This window comes from Nycticebus coucang, chromosome 7, assembly GCF_027406575.1.
Source record: "Nycticebus coucang isolate mNycCou1 chromosome 7, mNycCou1.pri, whole genome shotgun sequence".
NCBI classification, from domain to species: Eukaryota; Metazoa; Chordata; class Mammalia; order Primates; family Lorisidae; genus Nycticebus; species Nycticebus coucang.
The window spans coordinates 127,589,241-127,605,514 of NC_069786.1; the positions used below are offsets into that span (position 1 = coordinate 127,589,241).

Genomic DNA, 16,274 nt, shown 5'->3' on the forward strand with positions numbered 1-16,274 from the left:
CGCCTAAGCCCAGGAGTTGGAGGTTGCTGTGAGCTGTGTGAGGCCACAGCACTCTACCAAGGGCCATAAAGTGAGACTCTCTCTCTACAAAAAAAAAAAAAAAAAGGTAAATAAAAATTTTTTTACAAAGAAAAGAAATTGTGCTTAGATTTATAAATATTAGTTGTCTATTTTTTGAGACTTTGGAAAAAAATAAGAAGTTAACTGATGACTCCATACTGAACCTCCGAGTCAAAGCATTCTATGATAGACATACACTTTTTTTTTTTTTTTTGTAGAGACAGAGTCTCACTTTATGGCCCTCAGTAGAGTGCCGTGGCGTCACACGGCTCACAGCAACCTCTACTCTTGGGCTTATGCGATTCTCTTGCCTCAGCCTCCCGAGCAGCTGGGACTACAGGCGCCCGCCACAACGCCCGGCTATTTTTTTTTGTTGTTGCAGTTTGGCCGGGGCTGGGTTTGAACCCGCCACCCTCGGCATACGGGGCCGGCACCCTACTCACTGAGCCACAGGCGCTGCCCGATAGATGTACTCTTGTCTGACAATGTGAATGTTACTTTTTTTGCATTATTATTATTATTGCTCAATATTTTGTTGCAGTGATCCTCTCATTTTTCTGAATGTGTTTATCTTCGTTGTTCTTTACGGGGCTTTTGTTTCTAGTCCTTATCTTAAACATTGTTATTAAATGTTAAGCCTTCTGGGGGGAAAGGAAGAGCAGAGAGAGGGGAGGAGAGGAGTGGGGTCTTAGGGTGTGTGCCACACCTTTTGGGGGGAAGACACGATTGTAAGAGGAACTTTACTTAACAAATGCAATCAGGGGCAGCGCCTGTGGCTCAGTCGGTAGGGCGCCGGCCCCATATACCGAGGGTGGCGGGTTCAAACCCGGCCCCGGCTAAACTGCAACCAAAAAATGGCCGGGCGTTGTGGCGGGTGCCTGTAGTCCCAGCTACTCGGGAGGCTGAGGCAAGATAATCGCTTAAGCCCAGGAGTTGGAGATTGCTGTGAGCTGTGTGAGGCCATGGCACTCTACCAAGGGCCATAAAGTGAGACTCTGTCTCTACAAAAAAAAAAAAAAAAAAACAAATGCAATCAGTGTAACCTGGTTTCTTGTACCCTCAATGACTCTCCATCAATAAAAAAAATGTAAATTTTAAGCCTTTTTAATTTTGTGAAGGCAAAAAGTGTAAACCAAATGAACATATATATATGTATAGAGAAAATTAAAAAAAAAAGAAATTGTGCTTAGTATAATTTAATTAAAAACATTCCATGGTGTTAAGATTAATTTGTTTCATAATTTTAACCAGGGGGCATGCTATGATTATTGGTGGATTCACGGGACTTTCTGGTTTTTTGGTGTATCTCATCTACCCATAACCTAGACTTGTGATCTGGGGTGGTTTGTGGTATAATCACCATAAAATAGGCTTGAGCCACTGAATTTCAGTGATCAACTCAAATCAGACACATTTAATAAGATGTTACATTGTTCTACTCGGGAGGCTGAGGCAAGAGAATCGCTTAAGCCCAGAAGCTGGAGGTTGCTGTGAGCTGTGTGAGGCCACGGCACTCTACCGAGGGCCATAGGGTGAGACTCTGTCTCTACAAAAAACAAAAAAAAAAAAAAAAAAAAAAAAGATGTTACATTGTTGGTAATTTATACATTGTGAAAGTGTTTTTTTATCTTTTTAAATCTGTAATTACATAGTCCCTATCGTTGGGCTTGTTCCAGAAATGGCTGGAAATTTATTTTAATGATCCTGTGGCTAGCCAGTAGAATGTGCTGTGGATGTGGAATTAGAATGGCCAGACGTGCTGGGGTTTGCAGAAGCTACAGTGAGACTGTGACCGTACACGTCAATCCTCAGCCTGGAAGAAATCAAGTTTCAGTTTGATCGATTTGATCTGAGCCATCTCTGCCACACTTTATGTACCTTATGTGCTGTTATGTACTGTTCCTCAGACACTGCAGCAATAAAATTTCTTTCTGCATCAGTCCTAAAACAGCTGAAGATATTGCAGATCCTTCTTGGGGGCCCTGCTGGCAGGTGGAGGCCAGCTGGCAAGCCCATCAGTCCTAGCCGCCCTAGTCTGGGCATGTGTCACCCAGACCATGCCTGGACTAAAAAGAGCCCACCTTCCACACCATTCCAGGAGAGTCTGAACAATCCCTCCCGGAAGCAATGGAACCAAAACCACACTGGCTGGCAGCTTTCCAGGCTCTCTCTCACTGTAACAGAAGCTTGAGAAGGCTGGATTCCAGCCACAGTTGCTGCTTGACTGTGTAGGCCTGGTGGTGCCTTCCTCCCATGCCCTGCCTGGCTGGGACCCCTGGATGCTGCTGCTTCTAGAAGGCAAGCCAGTGTTCCTGCTGGCGGGGGTCACCCTTCAGGGGGCTTGTCCCACCTGGCAGACTCAACTCATTTATTTATTTATTTATTTGTAGGGAAACAACTGGGCAGAAGATGCCAGGTTAACAGAGTTCTACCTCTTCTTGACTTCCTTACCAGCCCAGTGGGCACTGCTGGGGTGGCCAAAGGGCTTTCTATGTAAATTGTCTGGACCACCTCTCACTGTGCCTCCGTTACATGTCTACCCATCCTGCTCAGTCTCACGCACACTGATTCACCTCGATGTACCACACACACACATACCCTCACCAGACAAATGGGCAAATCACCCTTGGCGACCATGGCACATTGCTCTGCTTACTATCTTCTCTCAACCTCAAAGAATGATGTCCAGGAATCAAAACACAACCCTCTGCCCTAAGACCCAGGGCAGAAGGGTCTGGCTACCTGTGGAGATGCAGGTAACTATGATTTTTGTCACAACAGATTACAGGATGTCAGGGAGACTTCTGAACTCTGGGCCACACCACTATGAACAGACAGCACAGATGAGTCCCTGTTTGTGGGGTACCCTACTGCTGCCAAAAGCATACCCACCAATAACCCCTTTTGGACACTCCACTGCTCTCAGCCCACCCAACTGGAAGCCCTTGATTTCACCCTCACTTAGACACTTGCACATGGAGTTTCATCTAACTTCATCTAACTTCTTGCAACCAACACTATTCAAGGCAAGTGTCCTCTCTCCAGATAATACCAAAAGCATCAGCTAGTTTGAAGTTCAGGTCTTCCAGGACAACCTGTAAGAAACCTACCATTGAGGAGTTTGCTTATGGTTGATCACATCCACCTGGGACACATGTCTTTGTAAAGGAACACTGGGAACTACAGCTAAAATAGGACTGCCCAGAGTCAGGTTAGGGGCCCCAGAACAATAGAAGTCCTTTGTAAAGATCTGCCTAGGTTGCATATTTATTCAATCCTCCTGTGAATACTTTAAGCCACTAACCCTCTGCCCCCATATTTTCTCAGTAGGGCCTAGATCTCATCACAAGAGACCATGATCACTCACTTCTGATCATTTTGAACCCATGGAGCCAACTCAGAGGAGCCATTCATTAATAAAGGTCAACTTCCTAGGGGCAAACAGCACCAGGGTGGGCATGTGGGTCAGCAAAGAAAGCCTTATGAACATGCTTTGACCAGTCAGGAATCTGAGGATACTCTGAGGCCTGTGTCATCTATGTGTGTTCTGACAGCTCAGGTATGATGCTCCTGAGCTGGGATAAAGTCATGCTTGATTGGTGTCCCAACCTGAGGTTATTTCCCAGGCCTTGTCTTTATGATTCCTGTGGGCCAGCACACCCCCCCACCCATATATTCAAAATACTTGCGGTTGATTTGGCAAAGTATCTACAGTCAAGTGACAAACTCTTATAATACTTGGAACAATCAAAATTCTATGGTTACCATAGAGATCCCTGCTCTCTTCCACCCTCATCCACGCCTGCCCTGACTCAGCTCATCTATATCTGCCTAAGTGAGAAAACTTGTTCTCTTAAATAATCAAGGACATCAGATGAGGTACAGAGGCTCACACCTGTAATCCTAGCACTCTGGAAGCTCAAGGCAGGAGGATCATATGAAGCCAGGAATTCAAGACCAGTTTGAGCATGAGCAAGACCCTTTCTCTACTAAAAATTAGAAAAAAATAGCTGGGCATGGTGGTGGGTCCCTGTAAACCCCAGCTACTCTGGAGGCTGAGGTAGGATGACTACTTGAGCCCAGGAGTTTGAAGTTGCAGTGAGCTATGATAACACCACTGCACTTAGCCAGGTAACAGAGCAAAACTATTGTCTCAAAAAAAAAAAAAAAGACATCATAAAGTCAGCCTAAACCAGAGAAGATTATTCTGGTGAAAAAGAGAATCATTGCTCCGTAGGCAACCTACACAGAAGGTAAAGAATACCCCCTCCCAGTCTTGTATTCATTTTCTCTCGCTGCTCCAAGAAGTAACTATACATTTAAGGCAGTGGATCTCAACCTTCCTAATGCCGCGGCCCTTCAATACAGTTCCTCATGTTGGGGTGACCCCCCCACACATGAGGAGTGGTGTCTTGGTTCCTAAGCCCATCGGAAATAATGTGTTTTCCGATGGTCTTAGGCGACCCCTGTGAAAGGGGAAAGGGTGGTTCCATCCTGAAAGGGGTCACAACCATAGGTTGAGAACCGCTGATTTAAGTGGTTACAATAACGTACATTTATTACTTTACAGTTCTGGAGATCAGAAATCCAAAATCAGTTTCGCTGGACTAAAGATAACATGTCAGCAAAACTAGTTCTTTCTAAACTCTAAAATTTAGAGGCTTTAGGAGGCAATCCATTTCCTTGCCTTTTTAGCTTCTTTGTTTTTTAATTTTTTTTTTAATTGTTGGGGATTCATTGAGGGTACAAAGAATGAGATTGCACTGATTGCATTTGTTAGATGAAGTCCCTCTTATGATAGGTGTGCCATACACTGTGACCCCCAACCCCTCCGTCCCTTTCCCCACTTGCTCATTCCCCTACTCACCCCCCCACACACACACACATTATATTAGCTAATTATATTATATTAGCTCATCTGGCTTTTTAGCTTCTAAGGTCCCTTTCTTTCCTGGTTCATGGTCCCTGCTCCATCTCGAAACCAGCAGCAAAGCGTCTCTAGTCTCTTTCCCTCTCTTCCGTCTTCATATCACCTTTTTCTCATTCCCACTCTCCTGCCTCCCTCTTATAAGCACCTTTATGATTAAACTGAGTCCATCAGCTGATTGAGGACAATCTCACTTTAAGATTTTCAACATACAGCTTCCCTGTGTAAGGTAATATATTCACAGGTCCCAGACATGAGGATGTGGACATCTGAGGATGAAGGAGGGGTATTGTTCAGTCTACCACAATCTGTTCAATAAGGACAGACCCATAACCTTCTCACTTTAACAGAGAGAAAACCAAATTCTAGCTTTGCATCACATATTCAATACACTAAAGCTCTTTCTAAAAATCATATAAATAAATCCATCGAGCCTTAGCCAGATCCGACGATGACAAAACACCCTTTTCTAGAACTTTCTGTGGTTTTCTATGTCCATTCAGGATGTGCCTCCACCTCCCTCCTCATTCTAGAATAACTAGTCCTTTTACCTTAGGACAAAACGACCCTGTTTGTTCCCTTAGCAAAACACATCCTGAACTTCAACTCCCAGGAAGTTCTCCTGTTTCACTCAGCCACCCCCTCCCTCCTTAAGCACCTCTAGGGATCTGTGATCCCTTTTCCTTCCTGTATCTCCAACTCCTTTAATAGTTCCTTCCCTTCAGCTTTACACTGGAAGATATAGGTAGGAAGGTCCCTGACTAGAACCCCACCCCCACCCCCACCCCCACCCCGGCTACTTTCCAGCCTTGCGAGTGCTATCCACCCCCATTATTTCCATTTCCATACCGACCATTCACACCTTAGACTTGCTGCCCACCCTGCCCCTGGCTGCTCATCACCCATCCCGCCACAGATACAGCTCTCTCCACTGTCACAAAGGCCTCCTGTTGCTGCTTGCTCAGGTAACCCTGCTGCAGCATTGGGCTGATTATTCTTTCTCTTGAAATTTGCCTCTGGGACCCAATGCTCTCAATGGTGTTCATCTATATGAATAGTCCTACCACCCAACCAGTGGCCCACGTCAAAAGCCTGGCTTCGGGCGGCGCCTGTGGCTCAGTCGGTAAGGCGCCGGCCCCATATACCGAGGGTGGCGGGTTCAAACCCGGCCCCGGCCAAACTGCAACCAAAAAATAGCTGGGCGTTGTGGCGGGCGCCTGTAGTCCCAGCTACTCGGGAGGCTGAGGCAAGAGAATCGCTTAAGCCCAGGAGCTGGAGGTTGCTGTGAGCTGTGTGAGGCCACGGCACTCTACCGAGGGCCATAAAGTGAGACTCTGTCTCTACAAAAAAAAAAAAAAAAAAAAAAAAAAAAAAAAAAAAAAAAAGCCTGGCTTCATTGTCCCTTATGGGCTACATCCATCAAATCACCAAGTACGGTCTTTTAAATATATATTTTTTTCCTAACTGATTCACTTCTCCCTATGTCCAATGTACAACCGTAGCTCAAGCCTCCATTCTCCCTTCCCACCAAGAATAAGAAAAGCCACCTACTAGTCTTACTGTCTCTAATCTGACCGTCTCATCCATAGCACACACCAGGATCAGAGTGGTGTTTCTAGTCCAAAGTACACAGCTGAGAGTACCACTCAATAACTCAAAGTTTTAGTGCTCACCTACCTACCCCCCACCCCCCTCACCCCTACCCCCACCCCCCTCGCTGCCCTCTCAGGTTGGAACTCAGTCTCCTTACCATGGATGACGTGCCTCTTCAAGATTGGACCTTTTCTTCTCTCTCCAACCTTATCTGATGCCAGTTCCCCTCTCAAAGTCTAAGCCCTATACAATGAACTACTCACATGCAAATTCACCATGCTTTGGGTGCTATTTGCATGATTTTCCTTGAACTTTTACCCACATTTTCAACAACCTTATTTATGCTTCAGGCCTCACTCTTCTGTAACTGCCTGCTTGTGCAATCTTTCCTGGACTAAAAGCTCCCTGAGAGCAAGGAACCATGTATTGTTCAAGGTCTCATTCCCACCTTTTGTACTCAGTAATTATTTGCTGTCAATTAGCATTTGTTGAATAAACAAAGTTTCAATGAACTGGAGAACAGGTTTGGTGAGTCTGAGGGTGTAGGGAGGGTGGGTTGATGGGAGGAGCAGGAAAGCCTTAGAGCTCAAGCAGAGTAAGTAGTTCTGGTGATAGCAGTGTCCAGGGAGGGGCCGCACCAGTGGCTGTTGAAGGAAGGTGGAAGTGAAGGTCATTGGTACAAAGAATACAAGGGAACTGTGATCCAATAGAACAGATGAGCAGCACTCATATTGCCCAGGAGAAGTCGGCGTTGGGTGGGGATAGAAGCCATGAGTCAGGTTCCAAAGTCCTTTCATAGATGGTCTGATTAAGGCACGAAGGTGCCTTGATCTTGTGGTCTAGCCTCAAAGGGTGAGCAGAAAGGAAATGAGAGTGATGGGAGACTTTCAGAGGACCACCACTGATGTACGGAGAAAGATGAACCCTGCCTAGGGACCTGAGATCTGTGGGCACAGCATGGGGGGATGAAGGGCCTCTGTTTTGAGAGGGTTTCAAGATGAAGAGGTGGGGGAATTCTCCACAAAGTGGTAGTACCTACAAAGAAATATTTTAATAAAAAGGGCTTTCCAGAGAGCTCAAAAGAAGGGTTTAGAAGGTGTCTCCCAGTGTAAATTCAAGTGGTCAGATGACAGGGTTCCTCCCAGTTTGGTTTCAAAATGTGTTACAAACCCCTGCTCCAGAAATTTCTATTGCCTTGCTGTTACAATTGTCAGCTCTAGTAGGTTTATCCCAGTTAAAAGATTAATCGGGAATCCTACTTTGACCCTTAAAGCAAAGAATCTGAGGCCCTGCATGTGGGATAATCCACCCCTATACATTCTTTTATTCTGTGGGAAATTGGGCCTGGACTTGTTTTTGCAGAATGTCTGCACAGTAAAACCTTCTCTTTGGGAATATAGTTGAAAAGAACTCTCATTCAAAACAAAACAAAACAAAACAGCTGCATGGGTAAAGTTCTTAATGAATAAATTTTCTTTTTTTTTTCTTTTTTAATTTGGCCGGGGCTGGGTTTGAACCCGCCACCTCCGGTATATGGGACCGGCGCCCGTACCCGCTGAGCCACAGGCGCCGCCCAATGAATAAATTTTCAAAATGAGATAAAGCTTTCAGTCCCTCATGGGTCTCACTTGTGAGGGCTGGGCACCACCCTTCTGCCTTTCCTAGTAAGCAGGGAGGACCAGAGGAACGGAGGAACAGGGGCAAACCTGCACCACCCCAAATGCAGTCCAGGGCTGTGCAGGACTGTTTGTTAGCTGACTTCTCTCCAAGCCTAGGAGCCCCACAAGGCCTAATATGCCTCAGTGAGACTGACTGGTTTTTCTAATAGCTTTCTAGACACTGGAGATAAATTGTGCCCAGTTGGTATCAACTTGACTGTTAACATGATTTTTTTTTTCCTCCCTTGGTAGAGTGCCATGGCCTCACAGCAACCTCAAACTCTTGGGCTTAAGCAATTCTCTTGCCTCAGCCTCACAAGTAGCTGGGACCACAGGCGCCCAGCTATTTTTAGAGACAGAGTCTCCCACTTGCTCAGGCCGGTCTCAAACCTGTGAGCTCAGGCAATCCATCCACCTCGGCCTCTCAGAGTGCTAGAATTACAGGCATGAGCCACCATACCCAGCTAATATGCTGATATTTTTCTTTTTTTTTTTTTTTTGGTAGAGACAGAGTCTCACTGTACCGTCCTCGGGTAGAGTGCCGTGGTGTCACACGGCTCACAGCAACCTCTAACTCTTGGGCTTACGCGATTCTCTTGCCTCAGCCTCCCAAGCAGCTGGGACTACAGGCGCCCGCTACAATGCCCGGCTATTTTTTTGTTGCAGTTTGGCCGGGGCTGGGTTTGAACCCGCCACCCTCGGCATATGGGGCCGGCGCCCTGCTCACTGAGCCACAGGCGCCGCCCGATATTTTTCTTATAGTTCATATTTTTTAGTTATATCTTCTGTTTATATAGCTATACTCATGAGCCGTCTTCCTTTTTTGTGTAGCATTTATTGGGGTTTTGGTATCATGCCAATAGTAAGAATAATGTAGGGCATTGTGGCTTACAGTCCCAGCTACTCAGGAGGCTGAGGCAAGAGGACTGCTTGAGCCCAAGAGTTCCAAGCTACCGTGAGCTATGATTGCACTGCACCTCAGCCTGGGCAACATAGCAACACAGTCTCCAAAATACAAAAAAAGAGAGGGAGAGAGACTATGTCTCTCTCTATAGGGTAGGTAGCCCCCTCCCCGACCCCTAGCAGAATTATGGTGGGCCCTACTACAGTCTCCTGGAACCAATACCTCCATTTCAACAAGATCCCTGGGAAATGCACATGCATCAGACACTTTAAGAAGCTGCCCCAGGCCTTATCAGTCCTGAAAACCATTCTTTCCACAACCTCAGTGTCAATCAACCTGGCTGTCCAACTGGCACTGTTATTGGAAGACGAGGCCCAATGGAGAGAACTAACACCCAAACATTGTATTTAAGAGGAAAAAAGCTTGATTCAGCTGGCGGAGCTACAGCAAATTTAAAAATCTCAAAATGGCCGAGCTCCCTGATTGGCTCCATGAAATTATCTAGCAAACATAACCCTGGTAGAATCTAATTTCCCACTTTCCTATAACTTCTTTGTCCTTCCTCTGCTCCACCCCTTCCTCACTCTCTCTTGTTGGATTCAACATTCCATCCTTAACACGACTTCCTTATAAATACCTTCACCTTCCTTTTCTCCATCTCTCTTTCCATGGAATTATCTAGCAAAAATAACCCTGGAAAATGGAGCTTCCCAGCAAAATGGAGCTGCTGAAAACCACAGAATACCCCTGCAAGTGGCCCTTTATACCTTCTTTCTACTTTCCCCTCAAACTCCCAATGCCTCCTCACCTCTGTTCTCTAAGCAAATGAATGACAACTCTTCCTGTTTTCCTGAGAAAACAGGAGTCCTCAGAAGGGACCACCCGAAAGTTCCTGGTACCTCATCTACCTACCTTCCCTCTTGGTACCATGTGAATACATCTCCTTGTCTCTATCCAAGGCCAGACCCCGCACTTGGATACATCCTTCCCATCTTGTTTACTCAAGGACTGCTCTCCAGAAAACACTCCTCCCCAATCAATTTTTTCCTCCTGAATCATTCCCGTAAGCTTTAAACAGCTGCTGCAAATGCTCCCATCCTACAAACAAAATGAAATGAAACAAAAAATGTGCTTGGACCCCCATATTCTCTCCCAGCTACCATATCATTTCTCTGCTACTTGGTTAGAAACAAAACTTCAATGAAAATGTTGTCTGCACTAACGATCTTTCTCTCTAGAGCTCCATTGTTTCTAGAGATTTTTCTAGGCTTCATTCTTTCTAGACACCACTCCCATCAGGCTTTTCCACCTACCTCTGCACTGAAACAGCTTTTACAAAGGCCAATGGCCAATCACCAATCCTATCCTTACTTAAAACTATTAGCTGGCAGCGTCTGTGGCTCAACAGAGTAGGTTGAGCCACTGGCCCCATATGCTGGAGGTGGCGGGTTCAAACCCAGCCCTGGCCAAAAACTGCAAATAAATAAACTATTAGCCACATTTGGCAACAAGAACTCATGCTTTCCCCTCAGAAGTGTCCCTTGTCTTCCAGCAGATGGTTCTCTTGTGTCCCTTCCTGCCACATTGGTTCCTCCACATCAGAATCCTTTGCTGGTTTCTTGTTTCTTGAACTTTTTTTTTTTTTTTTTTTGGAGACAAAGTCTCACTTTGTTGCCCTGGGTAGAATGCAGTGGCATCATAGCTGACAGCAACCTCAAATTCTTGGGCTCAAGCGATCCTCTTGCCTCAGTTTTTCATTTTTAGTAGAGACAGGGTCTGACTCTTGCTCAGGCTGGTCTCTAACTCATGAGCTCAAGAGAGCCACCCCCTCGCCTCCTAGAGTGAGCCACCTCGCCCAGCCCCACACTTCTTTTTCTTTTCCTTTTTTTTTTGACAAGAGTCTCATTATGTTGCCCTCGGTAGAGTGCTGTGGCAGCACAGCTCACAGCAACCTCCAACTCTTGGGGGGTTGCCTTCTCTTGCCGCAGCCTCCCAAGTAACTGGGACTACAGGCGCCCTCCACAAAGCCCGCTAGTTGTTGTTGTTGTTCCCTGTTGTTCCGCAGGCCTGGGCTGGGTTCCAACCCACCCGCTCCGGTGTATGTGGCTGGCGCCCTCACCACTGAGCTACAGGCGCGGAGGCCCCAACTTCTCTTTTTTTTTTGGCCGGGGCTGGATTTGAACCCACCACCTCTGGCATATGGGACCTGCGCCCTACTCCTTGAGCCACAGGCACCGCCCCCCAACTTCTCTTGACTGAATTACTTCAACAGCTTTATGACTGATTTTGATGCTGAAGCTCTGGCCCTGCAGTCTGGTCTTTACACCACAGCTGCTGGGATCCTTTTCAAATGTCAGCCTATATCCCTTCTCTGCTCAAAACTTGCAAATTGCTTCTCATCTCATTTCAAGAGAAAACTGTCAAGTCTGCAGGGCCCCACTCTCTCCTCCTCTCCCACTCTTTTTTTTTTTTTTTTAATTTGGCCGGGGCTGGGTTTGAACCCGCCACCTCCGGCATATGGGACCGGCGCCCTACCCGCTGAGCCACAGGCGCCGCCCGCTCCTCTCCCACTCTTTGCGCTCCGATCCAGCACACTGCTGCCTCAGGGGCTTGGTACTGCTGTTCCCTCTGCCTTCCATACACAAAGCTCACAGGCCCTCACTTTCTCCAGGGGGCTACTCCTTGCAGGGCACTGTAAATAACACCTAGCACTCTGTCCTCTCCTTACCCAGTGTTGTTTTTCTCCATAGCACTAGAAGTCGTTCAGTATTATTTGGTTGGTTTATTTGTTTACTGTTTGTCTCAGGAAAACGGACTGTTCAGTTCACTGCCCTACGGCCTAGAATAGGGCCTGGATACTCAAATATACTTATTCAGTTATATGAAAAAAAAAAAAACAAAGAAAGAAAAATACACATATACAGCATTTTTATGTGCCAGACTCTGCAGTCAGAGCTTTGTAAAGCATTATTGCGCTCATCGTCATCAGCCTGTGGCAAGTACTACAGTATTATTGTACTTTATTTTTTTACTTTGTGAGGACAACCAGGCACAGAGATGTGACATGCCTCCTGGATACTGAATGGTGGTGCTGGGATTTAAATCCAAGCAGTACATTCCTATTAATCTGGAACATTCTGTCACCCGCTATGCTCTTTCAGGAGATGCTAAAATGAAGTGATGATCTGCTCCTCCCAAGTATAAAACAAGCAGCATGCACTAAGTCGACTCGTGGCCTTTCGCAGAAATAAAGCTTGTTAACATTTATGAAAATGGTCGTTGAAAATGGGGATGAGACTCCTTCGGGAAAGTGCTCTGGCTCCGGGAGAAGGGACTGAGAACCAACATGCAAAGTGGCTGATAAAAGAATAGGAAGTCGGGCGGCACCTGTGGCTCAGTCGGTAAGGCGCCGGCCCCATATGCCGAGGGTGGTGGGTTCAAACCCAGCCCCGGCCAAACTGCAACAAAAAAATAGCCGGGTGTTGTGGCGGGCGCCTGTAGTCTCAGCTGCTCGGGAGGCTGAGGCAAGAGAATCGCTTAGGCCCAGGAGTTGGAGGTTGCTGTGAGCTGTGTGAGGCCACAGCACTCTACCGAGGGCCATAAAGTGAGACTCTGTCTCTACAAAAAAAAAAGAATAGGAACTCTGGTGATGGAATCTGCTTTCCTCAGCCACCCCGCCCCGCCCGCCTGGCGCGGACTCCCGGCGCCTTCAGTCCTCCCAGCCGCCAGGGGGCGCCCGAGGACGAAGGGGGCGTTGAGCCGCCGGCCGCCGTCGCTCATTCGGCGGCTGCGCAGTGCGCACGTCAAAGCCGGGCTCGGGACGGGAGCGGGGCGCTGGGATCGGGGAGCGGCGCGGCCTGGAAGATAGAGAGCCTTCCGGAGCCGGGGCGAGGGCGAGGGTGAAGGCGAAAGCGGCGCCAGGCCCCGCAGCAGCAGCCGCAACCTGAGCAAGCACAGCAGCTAGGCGGCCGGTCGCCGGAGGCCCTGGGCCGCCGTCCGTCCGCGTAACCGCCGCCGCTGCGGGAACCCGTCGCCGGGAGTAGGAGCGGACGGAAGACAACGGAGGGGCCAAGCGCCCGAGCCGCGCCGCAGGGACCGAACGAACAGCCCGAGGCGGCAGCGGCCGAGGACGGGGACGGCGACGACGCGGAGAGGGACCCGGCCGGCCCAGCCCTGTGAGTGACCCCGGGCCGGCCCTGCTCGCTTCACGGCCGCCCGCTTGGCTTCCGCCTGCTCCGCTGAGCCAGTCACCAGCCCCGGGGCTGCCTCCATTTTCTCGGGTGGCGGCAGCTCTAGCTAGCTCAGTCGCAGAGTCGGCGGGAGCAGGCGGGCCGGGCCTCCTCCTCCACCAGGCTCGGGCCCCCACTGAGCTTCCCTTCTTGCTTTTGCTGGCGCAGGGCGCTCCGAGGCCTGCCGACCGGGGCTCTCTTGCCACCCTTTCCATGGTTCCCTGGCGGGGCTGGCGGCGTGGGGCTTCTCCGGCCAGAGTCAGGAGGGCAGGAAGGTGCGAGCCGGGCCAACTGTCAATCCTATTGCACTCGAGGCCCAACGCACCTCGCTCCCAGCCCTTGGTAAACTTCCTGTTACCAAGTGGCAGGTAGCATCTTTATGATCATTTCAGGGAAATGCCTAACTGATTTCTGGTTAGGAATTATGCGGTCGGAAACGTTCCTGAGTTCGGTTGAACTAGCCTGAACGCTGACTGCGTGCAGGCGCCGTAGTGGGACCGCGCCGGAGGGAACTGGGCCCCGCGGTCTTCTCTCCCGAGGAGCTTACGCTGTGGTGTGGGAGATAAGACGAGTACACAAATAACCATGATACCAGGAAGGAGGAGATAAGTCCTGTAAAAGAACAACTGAGTGCTAGAAAGGCACGGGAAGACCGGACCAACCGATCATTTCTGCCTAGCAGAAATCTGGAAGGCTTCCTGGGCGAGGCGGTGCCGAGCAGTGTCTTGAAGGCCTGATGGGTTTCGGGATAGGAAGGTTGCAGAACAGACGGTGTGTGGAGAGGACAGCAAGAGGACGAAGGTAAAAAAAGCATAGTCTAGAAATTGTGGATAATTCAGTTTGTTGACTAGGGCCATGATGGAGGGTAGAAGAGGTATTTGGGGGCCAGGTCCTTGAATACCGTGTAAAAGCTGTTTGGGTAGCATTATGAGGGAAACCTAGAGCTCATTTCTCAGTGACTCATGAGCCCGGAAATGTAGGCTTGGTGATATTAAAGTCGCTGTTGTGAAAAGAAAGAGGAGGCCCAGTCAGAAGTAGACATTCTGTACCTTGAATGCAGTGCATTTGCAATCGTTTTTGACAACTTCCTGGATGTTTAGGTAAATCCATGTCCAGGCAAAGCAAAGTACTTTTTGCAAAAAGCTTCATTGTGTATTAGGCTCTTAAGAGGTGAAATTGTACATGAAATAAGCTTATCAGTACACATAAGGCATTTATATTGGTGCAGTCACTAAAATGCATCAAAACTAGCACTGTTTATTAGGTGCCTGGAATCAAAACTAGCACTGTTTATTAGGTGCCTGGAATTACTGAGCTAAACCTAAATTACTTTGAGAGGGCAATTGTGTGAAATAACGTAAATTGATGACTAAAAAACTCAAATTGTTACTAATATTCTGATATAGAAAGTTGGATATAGACCTTTGTATAGAAAGATAAAATTTTCTTTATTAGTTTTTAGTTATGAAAATCTTTATAGAAAAGCCAGAAGTGAGTTTTTAGCTTTACTGGTTAATTTTTTTCAAAGCATTGGCAAATAAATTACTAGCCATATTTGAAGTTTAAACATATGATCTGTGAAAGCAGCTTAGAAGCTATGTTGGTTTTATGGCCACTTTTTTGTTGTTTGCGTATATAAGTGAATGCCAACTTCTTTCAGTTTTAAAAATTTCTGCTTATTGAAATAATACATGATCTTTGTAAAAAACCTTGTAAAATGCACAAAATACTGCAAAAAAAATTTTTTTTTTTTTTTTTGGCTGGGGCTGGGTTTGAACCCACCACCTCCGGCATATGGGACCAGCACCCTACTCCTTGAGCCACAGGCACTGCCCAATACTGCAAAAATTTTAAAGCATTATCTTCTGTACTCTTATTGCTTAGATTTAGTTACTGTTAATACTTTTGCATGTTTACTTCCCAGTCTTTTTGTGTATTTTTCTTTTTGTAATGACATATGCTGTGTTTATATACACACGTATCTTTTATTAAGCTTCTCTTGACATTAAATATTGTCATATAAAAATATTTTACCCGGGCGGCGCCTGTGGCTCAGTCGGTAAGGCCCCGGCCCCATATACCGAGGGTTGCGGGTTCAAACCCGCCCCGGCCAAACTGCAACCAAAAAATAGCCGGGCGTTGTGGCGGGCGCCTGTAGTCCCAGCTGCTTGGGAGGCTGAGGCAAGAGAATCGCTTAAGCCCAGGAGTTGGAGGTTGCTGTGAGCTGTGTGAGGCCACGGCACTCTACCGAGGGCCATAAAGTGAGACTCTGTCTCTACAAAAAAAAAACAAAACAATATTTTACCCAAACAAGGGAAGTCTTCTCAAATGTATTGTTTTTTTTTTTTCTTGACAAATTTGCATTATTTACCTCAGATGAAATGCAGTAGTCATGCTTCGTAACTACTGTATGGACAGAACTTTTATAAAGCCTTCTTGTTTGAAGTGTATTTATTGATTTCTCTATAGAACTTGGATCCTGTTCTTTAGTGAATAAAGTTTTTTTTTTTAATATTGGCAACATGCATATTGTCATGAAGTGTGGAAGAGAGTACACAGATCTCTGATATGTCAGTGCATGGACTTTTAAAGGGGCACTCTGAAAAGATGACTTTTTTTTTTTTTTTTTTTTTTGAGACAGAGCCTAAGCTGTCGCCCTGGGTAGAGTGCCCTGGCATCACAGCTCACAGCAACCTCCAACTCCTGGGCTCAAGCAATTCTGCCTCTGCCTCCCAAGTAGCTGGGACTACAGGTGCTGGCCACAATGCTGGGCTATTTTTTGGTTGCAGCCCTTATTGTTTGGCAGGCCCTGGCTGGATTCAAACCTGCCAGCTCAGGTGTATGTAACTGGCGCCTGAGCCACAGGTGCTGAGCCTGAAAAGATTACTTTCATAGCTAGTTAC

General features: G+C 47.2%; 1 protein-coding gene across 3 annotated transcripts in view; it reads left to right on the forward strand.

Moving 5' to 3' along the window:
* The first annotated feature begins 12,950 nt into the window (after positions 1–12,950).
* The window catches only part of CAB39 (calcium binding protein 39), an 82,191-nt gene continuing 78,867 nt past the window's right edge, over positions 12,951–16,274 (forward strand). For 2 of the 3 annotated variants that reach the window (XM_053597319.1, XM_053597317.1), the window contains exon 1: positions 12,951–13,317. The gene's annotated coding sequence lies outside the window, so the exon portion shown is untranslated. Of the gene's footprint in view, positions 13,318–14,053; positions 14,173–16,274 lie in introns of all 3 variants that reach the window. The other variant, XM_053597318.1, reaches the window with a different exon arrangement.